This window comes from Micrasema longulum, unplaced genomic scaffold (genome assembly GCF_059751315.1).
Source record: "Micrasema longulum isolate JH-2025_06_02 unplaced genomic scaffold, ASM5975131v1 h1tg001478l, whole genome shotgun sequence".
Classification (NCBI taxonomy): domain Eukaryota; kingdom Metazoa; phylum Arthropoda; class Insecta; order Trichoptera; family Brachycentridae; genus Micrasema; species Micrasema longulum.
Genome location: NW_028278663.1, coordinates 370,443 through 387,467, shown reverse-complemented (window position 1 = coordinate 387,467; position 17,025 = coordinate 370,443). Strand labels below are relative to the sequence as shown.

Sequence of the window (17,025 nt, the reverse complement as noted above, 5' to 3'; positions counted from 1 at the left end):
CTTACTTGCAGGAGAGAAGCGAGGGGGCGCGGCCGTGCGGTTGACAGTCTATCAGGCTCCCCCCTCTTCGTTTTTCCCCTACACTAGTAAGCAACCATTTGTTTTTTATTTATCTCTTATTTTTAAAGATTTTAGTCGTTCTAAAAATTTATTTTTATGTGCCAATATGTCTTCTTACTCATACTGACCATCGTGGTTTCGGATGTGACAGAGTTTAAAGAACAACCTTTATATTTTGTTCGTTTTCAATTAACCCCGAAGAAGGCGTAATGTTTTGCTAAAAGTAGTTGGAATTTTCTTTATATTAAATAAAGCGAAACGTAAAAAACAAAGATAATTCATTTTACTATATAAAATATATTTTTTTTCTTGTATATTTTGTTGTGATTGTTTTGGACATACTTTGAATTTCTTAATTAATAAACTGTTTATATACCAGTCCACAAGGGTTTATTTAATAACCTGTCGATCGGTATTAATAAAATAGTTATAATAAATTTTGTAAAACATTTTAAAACTATTAAAATATAATTATTTACCTCGTCAATCTTGCAATTTTGTACATTTGGAATAATTTGATATAATCACGTCTAGGGTGAAGAATACAGTTATGTGTATAAAAAAAACTAGAATTCTAGACGAGTGTTTTAGACTCGATGGCTACTCTCAGGTAAAAATCGTCATAATTGTGTATGCAGCATTATAACCGGTAATTTAACAATGCGATAATTGTTATGTTAAACCCGATTGTTAATCTGGATCGTTATTTAATTATTTAAACAATGAACAGTTGAAGTTCATTCATAGAATATAATCGGATAACCCAGGCATTTTGTGTTGATACTGCCAATTACATTGTTCATTATAATCTTTACAACTTCCCTGAGAAAATATTTTATGTCGAATCATGAAGTAATAACGATTCAATTGATGGATCGCATGCAATTATAACATTGTTTTAAATTGTAATTACATGAGTATTGTGTTTATATTCCAACTTACCCGTGTCATACCATTTTTTATAAATGAATACTGCATATCCGTAGTTTTTTAGTTCCATGTATGGAAAATAAAATAAAATTACTCTCTGAAGGGAATCGTACGTAGCTTCGATCCTTATTATCATTAGAAAATTATCTAGGTATTGGTAACAAAATTTAAGTTTTCATTTTAAAACTTTTATTTTCTGTCCTAAAATTTTACCTTATGCTAATTTTTATCTGTGAGATATTAAAAAAGAAACCCGAAAGTACTTTTTTTATACTTGATTACTTATTTTTGAACGCACTCATAAGGCTTTTACGGTTTTTAATTTCATTTTCATATTTTATGTATACCTATATATTTTTATTAAAAACATTATATTAGTTTTAATTATTTACCCAAATATTTCAATGTTCATTTTCTAAAAGTCGTAAATAAATTTTGTTTCTTAAATGGGAGTCGAGTGGTGGTAGAGTGGAATTCGAACCTTGGACCTTTGATTCGTAAATCCACAACACTACCATGGTTCTGTATATACAAATATGTGTGTATTTTAATAGAAATACTTATTAATGGCGGGGAGTAAGTTTTTTTAATTTATTAAGAAAAAAATATTATAGTATAAATCATAATTAAACAACATCCAATCTAACATGACATTTCATATTACTCCTAGTAAAGGATTCAAACCGAATGTACATATTGACGTTTATACTCCGAGTATCTTTGAACATAATATTATGCAATAAACTCACACATAAGTATTATAATAAACAATTACCTATTATGTTAGTTCGCTTAACACTAAAACGGTGTGCTTTATGCCGTCACACCCTATCTTATATTTAATCTCAAGGCTTTTTAATACCACGAACATACGTTAATCACCTAATACATTATTACAATTTACACACACTACAGTATTTTGTTACATTACTGGACTTTTTCTATTTTATTATTGAGGCATTTCTCTTAAGGTAACATACATACTCGATTATCAAAAAAAAGTCACGAGTAGGTTCTGTGTGGTGGGCCGACAATACTTGCATAAGCCAAAAGGCAATTTTTTGACAAACATCACAAAATGAGTTAAATGTATAAATAAGCCGTAAAAAAATATTTTAGTACGAAAAACGAAATAATGTTTTTTAAAGTTTTTTAAGCAACAACACACTGTTTAGAGATCCATAAACAAAAACTCAGTGTAGATAGTCACACACACATACAGTTTTTATGCTTTCAGGTTCATTGTCGAGATACGGCGTTTATTGGCAAAAAATAAAAGTAAATACAGTGAAACCTCTATCTATCGTTCCTCGAATAATCGTTTTCCCGGATGTGTCGTTTATTTCTTCCAACTCCGAAATAATTTCATATAAAACATACAAATATTGATCGCATCGATCGTTTCTCTATCCACCATTTTACCGCATTTATCGTTTGAATTACGATGCATATTTGACATATTTTAATATTTTGTGTATGTTCTAACGCGCAGATCGTTCGAAAGAGAAAGAGAAACATAATGACAATTAGAACAAGTTAAGGTTTCTGAAGATGATTGGCTAAGACTTGATACGCAGACGAATTTCAACAATTTTGTTACATTTGACGACAATATCCCAACGTGTGGGATAGAAACTATTGAAAGCTTGTGTGACGCGAGGTTGAAGGAGACAGCTGAAGAATCTGATATTGATGAAGAGGCTGTACCTTCATTTTCAGAAGCATGCACTATCTTCGAAAGATTAAAAACATTCTTCGTACTACTCGCATTTAATAACTGATGCCGAAAAAAAGATTATTTGCAAAGCCGAAAATATAATGTTGACTTACGGGAATAAAACAGTAAAAAAACAAACGTCGATGAAAGATTATTTCCCATGCAATAAACTTTTTTTTTGTTTTTGTTCTGTTTTCTTATTTTATTTAAATACATTTATTTACACCTGAAACTTGTATCTTTTTTAGAATTTGAACCTGCCAATGGTAATGCAGATTGCCAGGGCGGTATCTTTACCCGATCTTATCTCATTTCATTTTCTTTTTTTTTTTGTTTTTTTGCACAACAACAGGCCAGGAGACCCGATTACAGTTGTGAATTACATCACAGATCACCCAGGCTTGAGAAAAATCACATTTATTTTTTTGAGTTCTCATCGGGAATCGAACCCGGAACCTTCCGTGTGTCAGTCAAGCGTCTTGACCACTACACCACGGAGGCCGCTTGTATCTCCTTGTGTATTGACCTCTTATTCCCGCATTCATTGTTTTCCCACATTCATAGTTTATTTCAACAAGTCCCTTTAAAAACGATAGATAGAGGTTTCACTGTACATGTAATACAAAATAAAACAAAATAAGTATTTGAGTTCGAATTGAATTGCAAGAAAATAATCATAGCAGCTTCAGTAGATACAAAAATACCTGTTTTAAAGCTACGTTTATAATATATATATACACTATACTACATTATAATAAAAATTATTGTATCGCATAGTAATAAAAATAAAAAATAACAAAAATAAAACAATAAAAACATTTATGAACAACTTAAAAAAATAAAACAATGATAAGAAAAAGAAAAAAAAATATTTAAGATTTAAAAGAATATATAATAAAAAAGTAAATAAAATAATATTAAAATCAATAATTTTTTAAAAAATTGGCAACTAACTGTAAGAATAAAAACTAAAAAATATTGAAAATCTTAAGTAAAGAAAATTACAGATATAAAAATAATGCATAAATCAGCTTTAAAACAATTGACATACTGTGTTTTTACTTATGATTATTTACGTTTTCTTTTTTTAATAATATGAATTTGCATAAAGTTTGAGTTATGCAAATAACCGCCTCTCTTCTTGTGAATAGCAACTAAAAATTGTTTATTTATTTTTTAATTTAAAACTTACGTAAATGATGCTTCTACATTATTAAATGAGAAAGTATTTAAATCCGTCCGGACTTGGAAATTAGCTAGTTATTTTTTATATCTTTCTAGATAAAATCTTTGACGATCGAAAACTGAGCATTTGTCGACACAACATACATAGGTACATGTTTGTATTTTGAAATAGTATACCTATTTAATTTATAGTCAAATAAATTTTATGTAGTAGATATTTACTAAATTTATAAGTTACTGCTACATCTACTTTTATTATTTTATAAGGTAGAGGATGTTAGTAAATATTTCAACTTTACCGACAAATTAGTAGAAAAACATTAAATTCTATCATAAATTTTTACGTACATACTTTGAAGTTATACATATTTTAATTATCTACGAAAATTAATTATAAAACGCTAAACGTTTGGATTTAAATATATAATAATGTAGAAATAATTAAAAAACGAAAGATATTTCTTTAATCGTCTGAGGTTTTTACTCAGTTTGATCGTTAATTATGGTCATTAATAATGTTTAACTTCAAATTACTAAATTAAACCTATAATTAAACATTTTTGAAAGAAAAAAATATATGCATAATATTAAAGATAAATGTTAACTTCCCATTATAATCGGGGCCGAGGTCTGTGGTGAAAAAAAAATACATAAAAAAATAATTAGGTACATCTATATAACTTTCAGAAGCCATTCCACATTGTATCACAGTGGTCCATCCTTATTCTAACAAATCAATTTAACTTAAATTTAACTTGAACCAGAGTTGAATTTTGAAAAGGACTCCATTGTTACCTGATTCGGCATTTTGTTTCCTATTTTAATTTGCTTTAACAATCGCCCTAACTATTTATACAATGTATGATATTACGTTGCGCGATGAGTTACGACTTGAGAGTAATAACCTAATAGAGTCGCCTATACGGAGAAAAACCATTCTACGATTATTTACCTCGACGTTAGCTACAGTTTACAGCAATACAGCGGGCCGTAGGTACTCGGGTAGAGAATTGCGAGCGCTAACCGAAATCGTCCGATACACGTTTGTTGTTAAACTAAAAACCAAACTGAAAATTTGGTAAAGTTGGCTTTTGTTCTATGCAATAGAGCTTAAGGGCTTCTCTAGAGAATTATTACTCTGCGCGTACGACGGTTACGATATCTCGCGTTTTGTTGTTCAGACGTAAACTGCAGACAAACTGTCAACCATAGACGTACATGACCACGAGAACCTGATGCCTTGTTAAGTAGGCAATATTGTTTAAGGCTCCCTAGAGACTTCCGTAATAAATGGCCCAGCCAGCCGTATAGCCTCCGCTTGATGACGCCCAGTGACAAATGGTGATTTTATTTACAGGTAAGCTAAAAAAAAAAACATTTATTATGTACCTACATAGTAGGTACATAATATAATGTAAGTTATACATACTATAAATTGATATGTTTTCTGTGATTCTGTGTGATACAACAACTCTCATCTATGAAATCAATTCAAACGACGTAACATCGTGATATATTATATTGTGTACCTATGTTATCCATTAATTCAACTCATAACTTGAATAAAAGTTTACAAATTACATAATTCGTAAGTCACTTAAGCTACTGAGGTTCCTAAAGAGAGTAACCAAACCCTTTAAAAACCCGGAAACTGTCATATGTCTATATATGAGTTTGATTCGCAGTAATATTTAGTATGCCTCATACGTATGGAGTCCGCAATATCAAAATCATATAAATTCAATAGAATCTGTTCCAAAAGAGTTCTTAAAGTACCTTTTGAATAAGTTCCAAATTTCTAACCCACGTTCAAATTCAAATTACGAGCAACTTCTAACTCTTTTTCAATTTAATTCTCTGATAAAACGCCGCGTTGTTTTCGATATAAAATTTCTGTATAAAATATTAAACTACAAAGTAGATACTAACCTCCTAAATAAAATACAAATAAATGCGGGATTGAGAACACTCAGACATCGGGAAATATTTTAACTGCCTTTGTTTTCAAACAATGCTACATACCACACACCTATGGCCCGCATGTGTCGGGAATATAATATTTACTGCCGAAACAATAAAATTGTCATTTTTCATGTTACTCTCTCAGCTTATGTGAATAATCTCTTAGGAATAAATCTTATTCAATAAGTACACACGAACAACTTATTTTTTATTGCATTGTATCCTGTATAAAAAATAATATATATGTATTACAACTTGATGTATAAATCTATTTTGTGTGATTCTATAATTGAAGATATATATGCATGTAAAATTGTATCGACGAGTGCTTTCAAATTGTATGTTTTATAGTGTGTATCTTTGTTGAATTACCTAATAAAATAAAATAAATAAATAAAATGAAAAATAGCGCAATGAATTCAGTCATTATTGAGTATTATCATAACGATTGAAATGCCAACTGGACAAATTGTTCTGGAAATGAATAATGCCAAAAACGGCCGAGTCGAGCGCCACGTGTGTTGCGAGTCATATGTCAAAAGTATCATCTCAAAGAAAAATAGTCCTTACGAAATAACGTTTGAAATACTGTTTTCCAAATCAAGAATCTTTAAAGAATTCGTGTAATCTGCAAGTTTACTCTAGGAGAAAAATCCCGCCACTGGGTTTAATATGTTTAAAATATAGTACACTTATTTGTATGCAGAAATAAGCTGGAGTAATCGGCTAGTTCTTTGGCTCATTTTTGGCGCTGCGCGCGCTTTATCAATATTTTAATTTATATTTGGAGAAAAATACAAATGGTTGTAATGTTGTTTGTTTTTCTGTAAATAAAGTTACCATAAAATATTATTATGGGTAGTCAAATATAATGGTAAACTGCGCATAATCGCTTCTGTACACGGTTTTTACCTAAATGATTTTGTGTACGTTCTTTTACGTGGACAAAAAGGTACTGGTTGATTTTTAAAGCTGGCGCGTGCGCTATACTTACACATACACGTTGTGTAGTATCCGTGAATAAGCCCATGGTATGACATCGCACGGCATACGCATTATGAAAATAATCTCTGTCTCTCTCGCGCTTAGACGCGCTCATGAGCGTGACATAGACAACTATTGCTTTATTAGTTGCTAATGATATGGTGATACAATATACACAGGATGCTTCTGCGTTCGTTTTGAATTTCGCTGCGATTCTTAATAGTAAAAATATAATAATATCTACGAATTATTAAGTTATGGATTAAAAACACTGGTTTATTAATATGTAGGTATTTTCATTTATATTTTTATTTTTATTTAATTATAACACCAAGTCTTTGCCCTAACCTTATTTTCACAAAAGTATGTAGTACATATTCTTATTTATATACAATAGTTTTATCTTTTGCTATTGTTTGTTATGTGTTTTAAGTTAAAATTTATTTTGCTATTGTCAATTATTTCTTATAGATACTCAAATTTACACATATATATTTTTTTTCTTATATTTATAAGTTTTGCTTTTTTTAACCGATGTATACTTTCAAGCATCTGGATTCTGTTGCATCACATGTCATTATAATTTAATCTAATCAATTTTACTATGTAGTTTTTATAGTTAATTATTGTGGCTTGACACGGGCATAGCCTAAAAAGCTTAAATAAGTTTATGAATAAATTAGTAAATTAATTTTTAAACTTTTTTATAATTTTCTTTTCTACTCAAGTGTATATTTAAGGCAACACTTGGGATTTTTATTTTTTACTAGCGTATCCTAAAAGAACAAACAGTTTTTTCTTGCTGGGTATATTGATTTATTTCAATGGTTTACAATATATATGTGTATCATGTCATCTTTATATATATATATATTTATGTGTATTTTTAAATTATGTTTTTTTACTAGTTATATGTAGGAATATGTATTTGAATGTACTCAACGGTATATTTTATTTATTACTTTATATATTTTGTATATGTATCATACTTGTAAAAGCTCTCCGGGGGTTTATGTGAATTAAATAAATTAATAACTCGTTCAGCAATAGTTAGTAGCAGAAAGAAGATATTTATTTAATACTTTATTTTGGTTTTCATTTTAAAGGATTTGCATTTTGGTATTCTGATAGTAACCCTCTACCCTGGAAGTTTTTTTATCCGATCGAATTTGCGATAAAATTATCTTCGTGGAGTGAATTCTGAATTTCCATTTTTTTTTTCTTCAATGTCAAAATTCATCGCTGAATGATAAATAAAAAAGAGGTGCAGTGATGAAAAGTAATAACGCAGCTAAAACATTTTTGGTCGTTTGGTTTTTACATCGGTAAAGACGATAAAAAAACACTAGAAAGTGAACGTGTATCGTATCGAACGGCTCAGTATCAGGCATAGAAGAAACATTCACATTCTATCACTTCTTCACAATATTTTAAATAATCCCACTTCGCCTGTTTATCTGAGAGAGCTCATCCAACCTCTTTCACAACACGGACTATCTCTTCGTTCTAGTAACGAGAGAACCCTTTTAATACCCTGTCATCGCTCTAATTTTTTTGCCTCCTCTTTCACAGTAGTAGCCGCTCGATTGTGGAATAATCTACCCACTAATGTTAGAGACGCCCCTTCTTTATTTACATTTAAGTCGAGATTGAAATGTCACTATCTAAATATTTAAATTGTTCCTTTATCCTTCTTCTTTCCTTCCCATCCCCTCTCCTCTCTTCATAGTAAAGTGTTATTTTTTTTTTTATACATATATTTATTTTTGTTAATCTTTGCTTTTAATTTTTGTGTAAAATTGTAAGATTCAATATGTCCATGTATTTATAATTTTCTCAAACTGAACGGTTTGGGTAGGTAGGAAGAAATTGCCTTAAGGCAATATGCCCGCCCTTATATGTATATTTATTGTATATGTATATAAAGTGTCAATAAATAAAAAAAACGTGTCAGAAAAATCGGTTTGTGGTTGTACCTACATATTATATGCACGTGATTCTTTAAATATAATGAAATATGAAATGGGGTTTTGTAGAGCGGTATAATTATTTAATTAACATAATTATTTTTGCGATTTTTACATTATGAACAAATGAGAGGCAGAGTAATTTTTATTAATTGACCATTCAATTATGTGGTCATTGGTAATTGTCTTAGGAGGGACAGTGCAGTGGTGTCCCGTTGCCTTCTGCACCGCAGTACCCTATCCACAAGTGTCTAGAGTTAGTTTTGAGTAATACCTGCTGCCATATCGCCCTAGGATATATTGGAGTTATTTAATTCTCCAGGTCATCCTTCGGCCTACGGGATATTTAACAACAGCCGCCCGGGACTCGGCGTTGTGACCACTTGGCCGTCTGGGGAAGTATCGAAGGGACAAGGTATACGTCAACCGACAAGATGGAGCGGCGTAGTCACTGAATAGTTATCAGAATTATCACTGACGAATGCCTACAAAAGAACACATAGCCGTACCGGATGAAGGGAGACTGTCCACAGACGAGCCATGCCTGGAGTCAGGCGTAAACACCATTCTCAGACATGGAGGCACGGATTGAAGAGAAATTCAATTATGTAAATATAAATCTCGGTGATTTGCGGTAAGTGAAATTAATATAGAATCTTTTTGCAAAGAAAACCTTGACATTATTTACCTATATAATATGCAACCGCAGCATCGGGCGGTTGGCATTATTATGTATAGTGCAAAAACAAAAGAGAAAATTCTAATAAAGCTAATGATCTCAATTTCAGGGACAGTTGAAGCGAGAGTTAAACATATTTATCGTTTATTTTAAAAACTTCAATTATGTTCTTAGTTTACAGTACAGATTTCGAATCTATTTTACTCATTTAAAATCAACCGAATTGGTATTTTCTACGTACATGTTGATAAAAAACCATGTTCTGTGATTATAGAGAAGACTCACAAGAGGAAAACGTGTTTTTGAAGCAACATTTTCTGTTCAAAGTTTGTTTGTGCACACAAATAATTTATAAAGAACATTTTTTGGAATACGTCAAATTTACCCACATTGAATTTATCAAATAAATATTGACATATAAATTTCTTATAATTATAAAGAAGGTTCTTGATGTTCATGTGAAATTTGCACTATTTGAACAGACAATTTAAACTATGAAATCAATTAAATCCTAAAACCAAACGGCTTTTAGTAAAATACTTTTTTTCTGTTTTGCTTTGAAAGAGTAAAGTTGCAGAACTAATATGATATATTATTAAAAAAATATATTGAATTAGGAGAGAAGGAGGAATTTGAGTGAGATCCTGGATGACATTGATCAATTACAAATAAAAAGATTTGTTTTTTAAACCAGGATAAGATTGTGAAATTCGTTCTTTTTGCATGATTTAGTGTTTATTTTTGTCTTGAATTTTAGAGTTGTAGACAATCACGTAAACAAAAAAAAATTCAGGTTAAAACAAAACAAATACAAAAAACAGTAGGTACTTCTGCTACAAATGACAAAAACAAATAACAGTAAATGACACAACTGGTGTTCTAGTCCCTAAACCTTTTAATTTATTAATTGTAGAGGTATCGGTAAGGAAAACAAACAAAAATGCTTTCAAAACTCTATTCCATAAATAGATAGCTCAAAAAACTAAAAAGGAATTTAAGGAACGTGTCTCATACGTATTAAAGACATTAGAAGTATTTTCTTTTTATGTATACACATATTGTATTTACTGTACCTCCTTGATAATTTTCCGAATACACGACAACCTTATTTTTATTCTCTCTTTTATTTTTAATAAATGGAAACCAAAAATTGAAATTTTTTGTTTACCATATTGATGTGCTATATATATATTTTTTTTAATTTTTAATATGTTTTCGTACATATATAATATTTGTAGTGATATTATACTCGTATATCTGTGTTAACTAATTACTCGTACAAACTCAACACATGACTTTTAGTGCCATGCAGTAGGACTCATACCTCAAAAAATATGTAATGAACAGTTTGTAAGTAAATGAATAAATAATTTAAATGTGTATTTTCTAATTTTCAACTCCGCCGTTGCCGGTTCTAAGTCCGAATAAGAAAGGTGGACGTTTTATAGACTAGGTTAGCTATAAATATTGAAAAAGCTCATAGAACTGCTGTAAAAACCTCGGAAAATAGACGCATCAGAAATACGACTAAAGATAGAACTAGGATTTTGAGAAAATTGGAAACATGTTCAATTTATATTATTTCTTTTGAAAATTGTGTTACATAAAAGTAAAATTGTAGTTGGTGAGAAAGTACACTATTGTATAAAAAATTAATACACTTGACACTCCGGAACGTGACAATGGGCCACATCCACAAAAAGTAAATTATATAAAAAAATATGTTTACGTATAAAATGAAGTGGAATATTAATAGAAAATGATGGGAAATCAGATAGAACCCGTGAAGCATTAATTCTTTGAATTTATCGAAATGGAACCGATTTTAATTTGAACAATCGGACCTATTCCATGTTTCGTGGTGAAATCAGTAGAGCAAACAATACTACTCTAGAAATGCACAAAGGGAAAATAACGAAGTAAAATAATTATTGAGATTTTATCATTCGCTATCATACCAGCCGTGAAAATGTTTTAATCGATTATTTAGTTTTATTTTGCTCTATTAACTTGATTACAAAAAAGTAGATGTGAAGAATTATGCAGTTAAAGAACTTTTTAGACGCGTATAATATTGTTTGCAAATCTCTAACATAAAAACCTCAGAGTAATAATTCTCTAGAGAAGCCCTTAAGCTCTATTGCTTGGAACGAAAGCGATCCAAATTTCTCGTTTAATTTTAGTTTGGTTTTTAGTATAAACAACAAATGAGTAACGAACGGTTTCAGTTTAAACTTGCAATTCTCAACCTGAGTACCCACGGCCCGTATTGCTGTAATCTATAGCTAATTTCGTTTTTCTCCGTATAGGCGAGATAAGTATTCTAATGTAAAAACAATGTCTCAAATATTCAAGCATCTTAAATATTTTGAACAAAAACGGAGAACCATTATTATTATATAAAAAGAGATTATTCGCAAAAAAAACCATTTGAATTAAAAATTACACCTTTTCAACCCTTTTTTGTTATTTTTATTTAGTTTTCATAAATATATTGACATGTCTTATCCCTAAGTAGCAGTCAGTAGAAAAATCTTATTAATTTTTATTGCTTCTACTGCTTAAGTCTTATATAAATTTAATTTCAAGAGCATCGTTAGCGAAAAATTTTGATCAATTACGTATCATGGATTTAAAAAAAATAACTTGGTTGGCATTATATTACAGTTATGAAAATGGTGTCCGTTTACCCCTGTTTGTTAGTGTGCGTTTGCCCCAGGAAGTAATATAATTTGGTTTTTGGTGTGAAACAAAGATGTTTCTAGCTGTACCATGTCGAGTCACACAGACACAGACATGCCATTGATCCGATTATAACAAACCTCACAAAATGCAAAACTTTGGTAACGCAATATTTTCAATTGATTTTTTTTTTAAATCGCTAAATATTACAAACACTCACCTACTACGCCTCAATTGTCTTGAATAATACCCAAAAAAATATCTTCAAACATCTGATGTCCGCCGAAGTTTTTATAGCTCCAGCGAGTATATTTTGTATGATTTAATATTTTTAAAATGTTGGCTATCGGCGAGATTTAGGAAAGGTGGTCCAAAACTTTAGCGATGTGTCGGTATGCCCCTGGTTTACCTTATTAACTATAAGTCTGTGTCAGGGGTCAGGGGCCAGGGCGAATGAACAATGGAGTTCTGTAAGTGTAACAGAACAAAAATCCTGGACAAGTGTTTTCGATTCGATAGCTTCTCTTCGGTAAAAAATCTGAAAAGGGATTCGAATTCGAGTCGCAGTTCAGTTGACGCGTTCGCCTATCATACTTGTTGGGGTCCCGGGTTCGATTCCTGGGAACATCGACATATAATGAAAAATTTTATAAGATGGTTCAATACTGCAGTATTTCACGGCCCCGAGACTGGGACTTGAAGTGTAAGACTGGTCACAGTTTCGTTATGCTGCATTTGGTGTGTCAATCCATCATCGGATGCGAATAGGGGGATTGATAAGGATGATGATAATACCTTTATCCCCATTTAATGATAAATAATGGACTGCATCAGAACACAAAATACACCGTATCTATATGATCACTACAAGGTAGCTGTGGTTTTATTTTACCTTGAATTAGACCAACAAAATTTATTTATTTATTTATTTTCATATTATATACATAAAATTTAACATATATACAACGTTGCTTTGACTAACTAGAGTTATTTATCCCGTTCTAAGCCAGTCAAAAAATAAACAATATATATATATAAATATAAAAAAAACAGTAATCAATGCATAGAATGGAAAAAAACGTATCAGACATAGTGAAAAACATAGTAAATTACATAGTTGAAAAAACCTGGTAAAATACATAGTAAAAAGAGAATACATAGTAAGAAACTTAGTAAAAGACAAAGTAAAAAACATATTTCAAAACCCAGTAAACACGTAGTAAAAAAATCATTGTATATATAAATATGTATAGAAAGAAACAAATAAAAAAAGAAGTACAAAGATAAGAAGACGTAATAAATAAAAAAAATACATCCAAGTATATCTTTTCGTCTAATTCGTGTGTTTCTAATTATCTATTGTATTTTAATTATTATGAATAATATTGAGTGCTACAAAAGTAGTAAATCAATTCATTTGTGACAATGCATTATGCTACACAAATGAATTCCAAGGTATTATGAGACAATTTGGCGTCCTTGACTTAAAAAAATAGCTTGGTGGTTAGAAAAGCAATGTTATGAATTTTATTCGGACGATAATATTATAATTTAATCATTTTAGACCATATTCCTGTGGATGTAAAAAAAATTGTCTTACGTTTGTAAATTTGTTCCGTGGTCTTGTGGTGGATTAACGGATCAAAGGTCTGAGGTTCAAATCTCACTCTACTACAACTTGACTCCTATTTTACTAGTCATTTACGACATTTGGGAAATGGTCCAAATACTGAAATTTTCGGTAAAAATTAATAAGACCTCAAATGTTTATTTGTTTTTAAATGTATGTAGATACTAAATGAATTATTGGAAAATTTTCCGTATTTTTAATAATTTTCATTTTTCAAAATTAGTTCTCAAACTAATAATAATAAATCCACGAAATTCATAAAACATTAATTATTATCTTTTAATGTATGTTTATTGAATCAAATTAGTTAAATTTTAATGAAATAATAGGTCGGGAGAAAAAGTCAATTCGCATTTTTCGCTTTATTTCAATGCTTTACAAAAAGGGTTACAATCATTTGATTAAGTCAAATATGCGCCGCTCTACTTGATAACTTGTTGCCAACGAAAATTTAACTTCATAATGCCTCTTCCGTAGAATCCCTTTTCCCTATTGGAAAAAAACTTGGTCAACCAATTTTTACAGCCCTCTATTGAGGCCAAATTTGTACCCCCAAGCGCGTTGGCCATAGACAAAAACAGGTAGTAGTCACTTGGTACCAGGTCCGGACTATAGGGTGGATGCATAAGAACTTCCCATTCGAGCTCCCGGAGCTTCTGGCGCGTCATCAAAAATATGTGCGGCCTGGCGTTATCTTGATGAAACACGATTCCTCTCCTATTCACATATACTGGCCGCTTCTGTTCGATCGCCAGCTTCAAACGGTCGAGTTGTTCACAGACAAGAGCATAATTGAGCGTTTAGCCATAGGGGAGTAGCTCATAGTAAAATATTATCTGCCAATCCTGGCCATACCTATTATCTTCCTGGCCGTCAGTCCTGGCTTGGCCACAGTCTGGGCCACTTCATTGGCTTTCAACCACGACCTCTATCTCTTGACATTATCATAGATAACCCACTTTTTTATCACCAGTCACCATCTGTTTCAGAAATAGGTCGATTTTGTTGCGATTCAGCAGCGATTTGCAGATGAAAATTCGGTCCATGAGGTTTTTTTGCGTCAGCTCGTGTGGCACCCAAACACACTTTTTTTTATTCAATCTTCTGCAAATGGTTCGAAACGGTTTTATGATCAATATTCAGCTCCTAGGCAATACTGCAACTGCTAAAATGACTGTCTATCTCTATATTTTTCATGATTTTGTCGACATTTTCGACAACAGGCCTGCCAGAGCGTGTTGTATCATTCACCTCCACTGCACAAGAACGAAATCGCCCGAACCACTGTTGTGCAGCATGAACCGGAATAGTATTGGCTCCGCATACATCGCAAAAATTTTTGGTCACTTTCGAGGCGTTTTTCCTTTTCAGGAAGTAAAAATAAAAAATATGGCGAATTTCTTTCTTTTAGACCTCCATAATCGACGCACGATAGTTCACGATCGAACCAACCAAGCGCAATATTGTCATAAAATGTTTTTAGTATACACTTACACCTTTACAACGCCATGTTGTATGATCCAATGTGATAATTAATGATGGAGATATACTTAGTTGAAAAAAAGGGCGTGAAGTACGAAATTACTTTTTCCCCAACCTACAACTCGCCTAAAATATTCGCCAATAAACAACCAAAAAACTGTCGAATTAAAAATCAAACTTTACTAAGTAATGCTGAATGGTAATGTAAGCAAACGAAAATAATGGAGACACACTTAGAGATACCATTAATAGATTGTTTTTTTTAAATTATGTAACACCCGGGCTTAAGGGGTTAATTATATATTAAACGTGATATCTCTTATCTTTTTTGGTTATTCAGAGCATAACCACCAGTTTCTTGCAATGAAATAAAATATAAATAAATCAACATAAAATTATTTGAAATTATACATAATATTAATATTAACAAATAGTTGATCTATTCTTAATTCAAAGTTTTTGTTCAAATTGGGTATTATACTTAGCGGGTTTGTTGCATCACGAAACAATACACGTAAAAGAAAGAGAAAAAAAACAATTTCATGACTATAGTGTAGGGAGGAAGGTGTGTAGAAAACGAGTTTAGGAAAAGAGTTGTTAGGAGGGCATTCACTCTTAAAAGACTGTGGTAAATAATTCCTTTGCACGCTGTGATGTAACATCGTGTTACCACAAGTAAAAGACGGAATATTCCAAAGTTCAGACATTTGAAAAAAAAACATGGATACATATTGTTTAACAATTCCTTTTCCATAATTTATAAAAATAATATCATTTAGCCCTGTTATAGCAAAATAAATTAAAAATCATAAATACGCCGGTCATCTTACATGCGTGCGTCCCCCATCGCTGTCAATAACAATAAGTATGTTGTTTTCTCTTTATAAATATTTAAGTTGTTCCTTTCACATTCTTCTTTTCACCCTATCACCTCTCCTCTTCTTTCTTCATAGTATAGTGCAACTTTTTTAATTTTTGTTCTAAATTGTTATATAAAAATATAAATTTTTGTTTAAATATGTCCATGTAATTGTAATTTTCTCAAACTGAACGGTCTGGATAGGTAGGAAGAAATTGCCCTAAGGTAATAATATGCCCGCCCTTATATAAATTGTACAAGTATATAAAGTGTAAAGTAAATAAATAAATAAATAACCTACTGAATCTCTTTTACGCAAACACTGGCCACAAAACAGCGTCTCCGTCTTCCTTCTTATCAGTTCTATCTTCATGCTTTCTCTGATATATATTTATTGCTGTGTTGGCGTCACATTCATTCTTCGTGGCGTGTAGCAAGAATAAATATATTTTGCCCAGAATAGTTTCAACAAAATCCAGCATATTTATACAAATTTTACATTAAAATCCGGTGTGAAAATGTCCATTTGAAGATTGTAAAAAATACAACTTCATCATTTGAAAAAAAGTATTTCAAATCTTGTATCGTATGTAGACTAACGTGACATCACATGCACACAAGATTTAAATATACGACCGGAAAGAGTCAGGGGAAAGGATGAAAGAAGGGATGAATAAAAAACGATTAAAAGTCTGGAAAGCAATTGAAAACACATAGGGATGGTTTCGTGATACATCCACACACATTTCATGATAAATCTTTTTATTCCACTTTTGGGAGATTTTGTAATTTAAAAAATCCATACGGTTCGGAGGAATACAAGTTTAAGTAGGCATTTTAAACATGATGTAATATTCATAATTATTATGTCCATGTTCTAATAATAAT

The 17,025-nt window shown here is 31.0% G+C and overlaps 1 protein-coding gene across 1 annotated transcript in view; it reads right to left on the bottom strand.

Annotated features, from left to right (window-relative positions):
• LOC148275255 (uncharacterized) overlaps positions 1–17,025 on the bottom strand; it is a 78,295-nt gene that overhangs the window by 46,499 nt on the left and 14,771 nt on the right. The gene's annotated exons all lie outside the window — the stretch shown is intronic.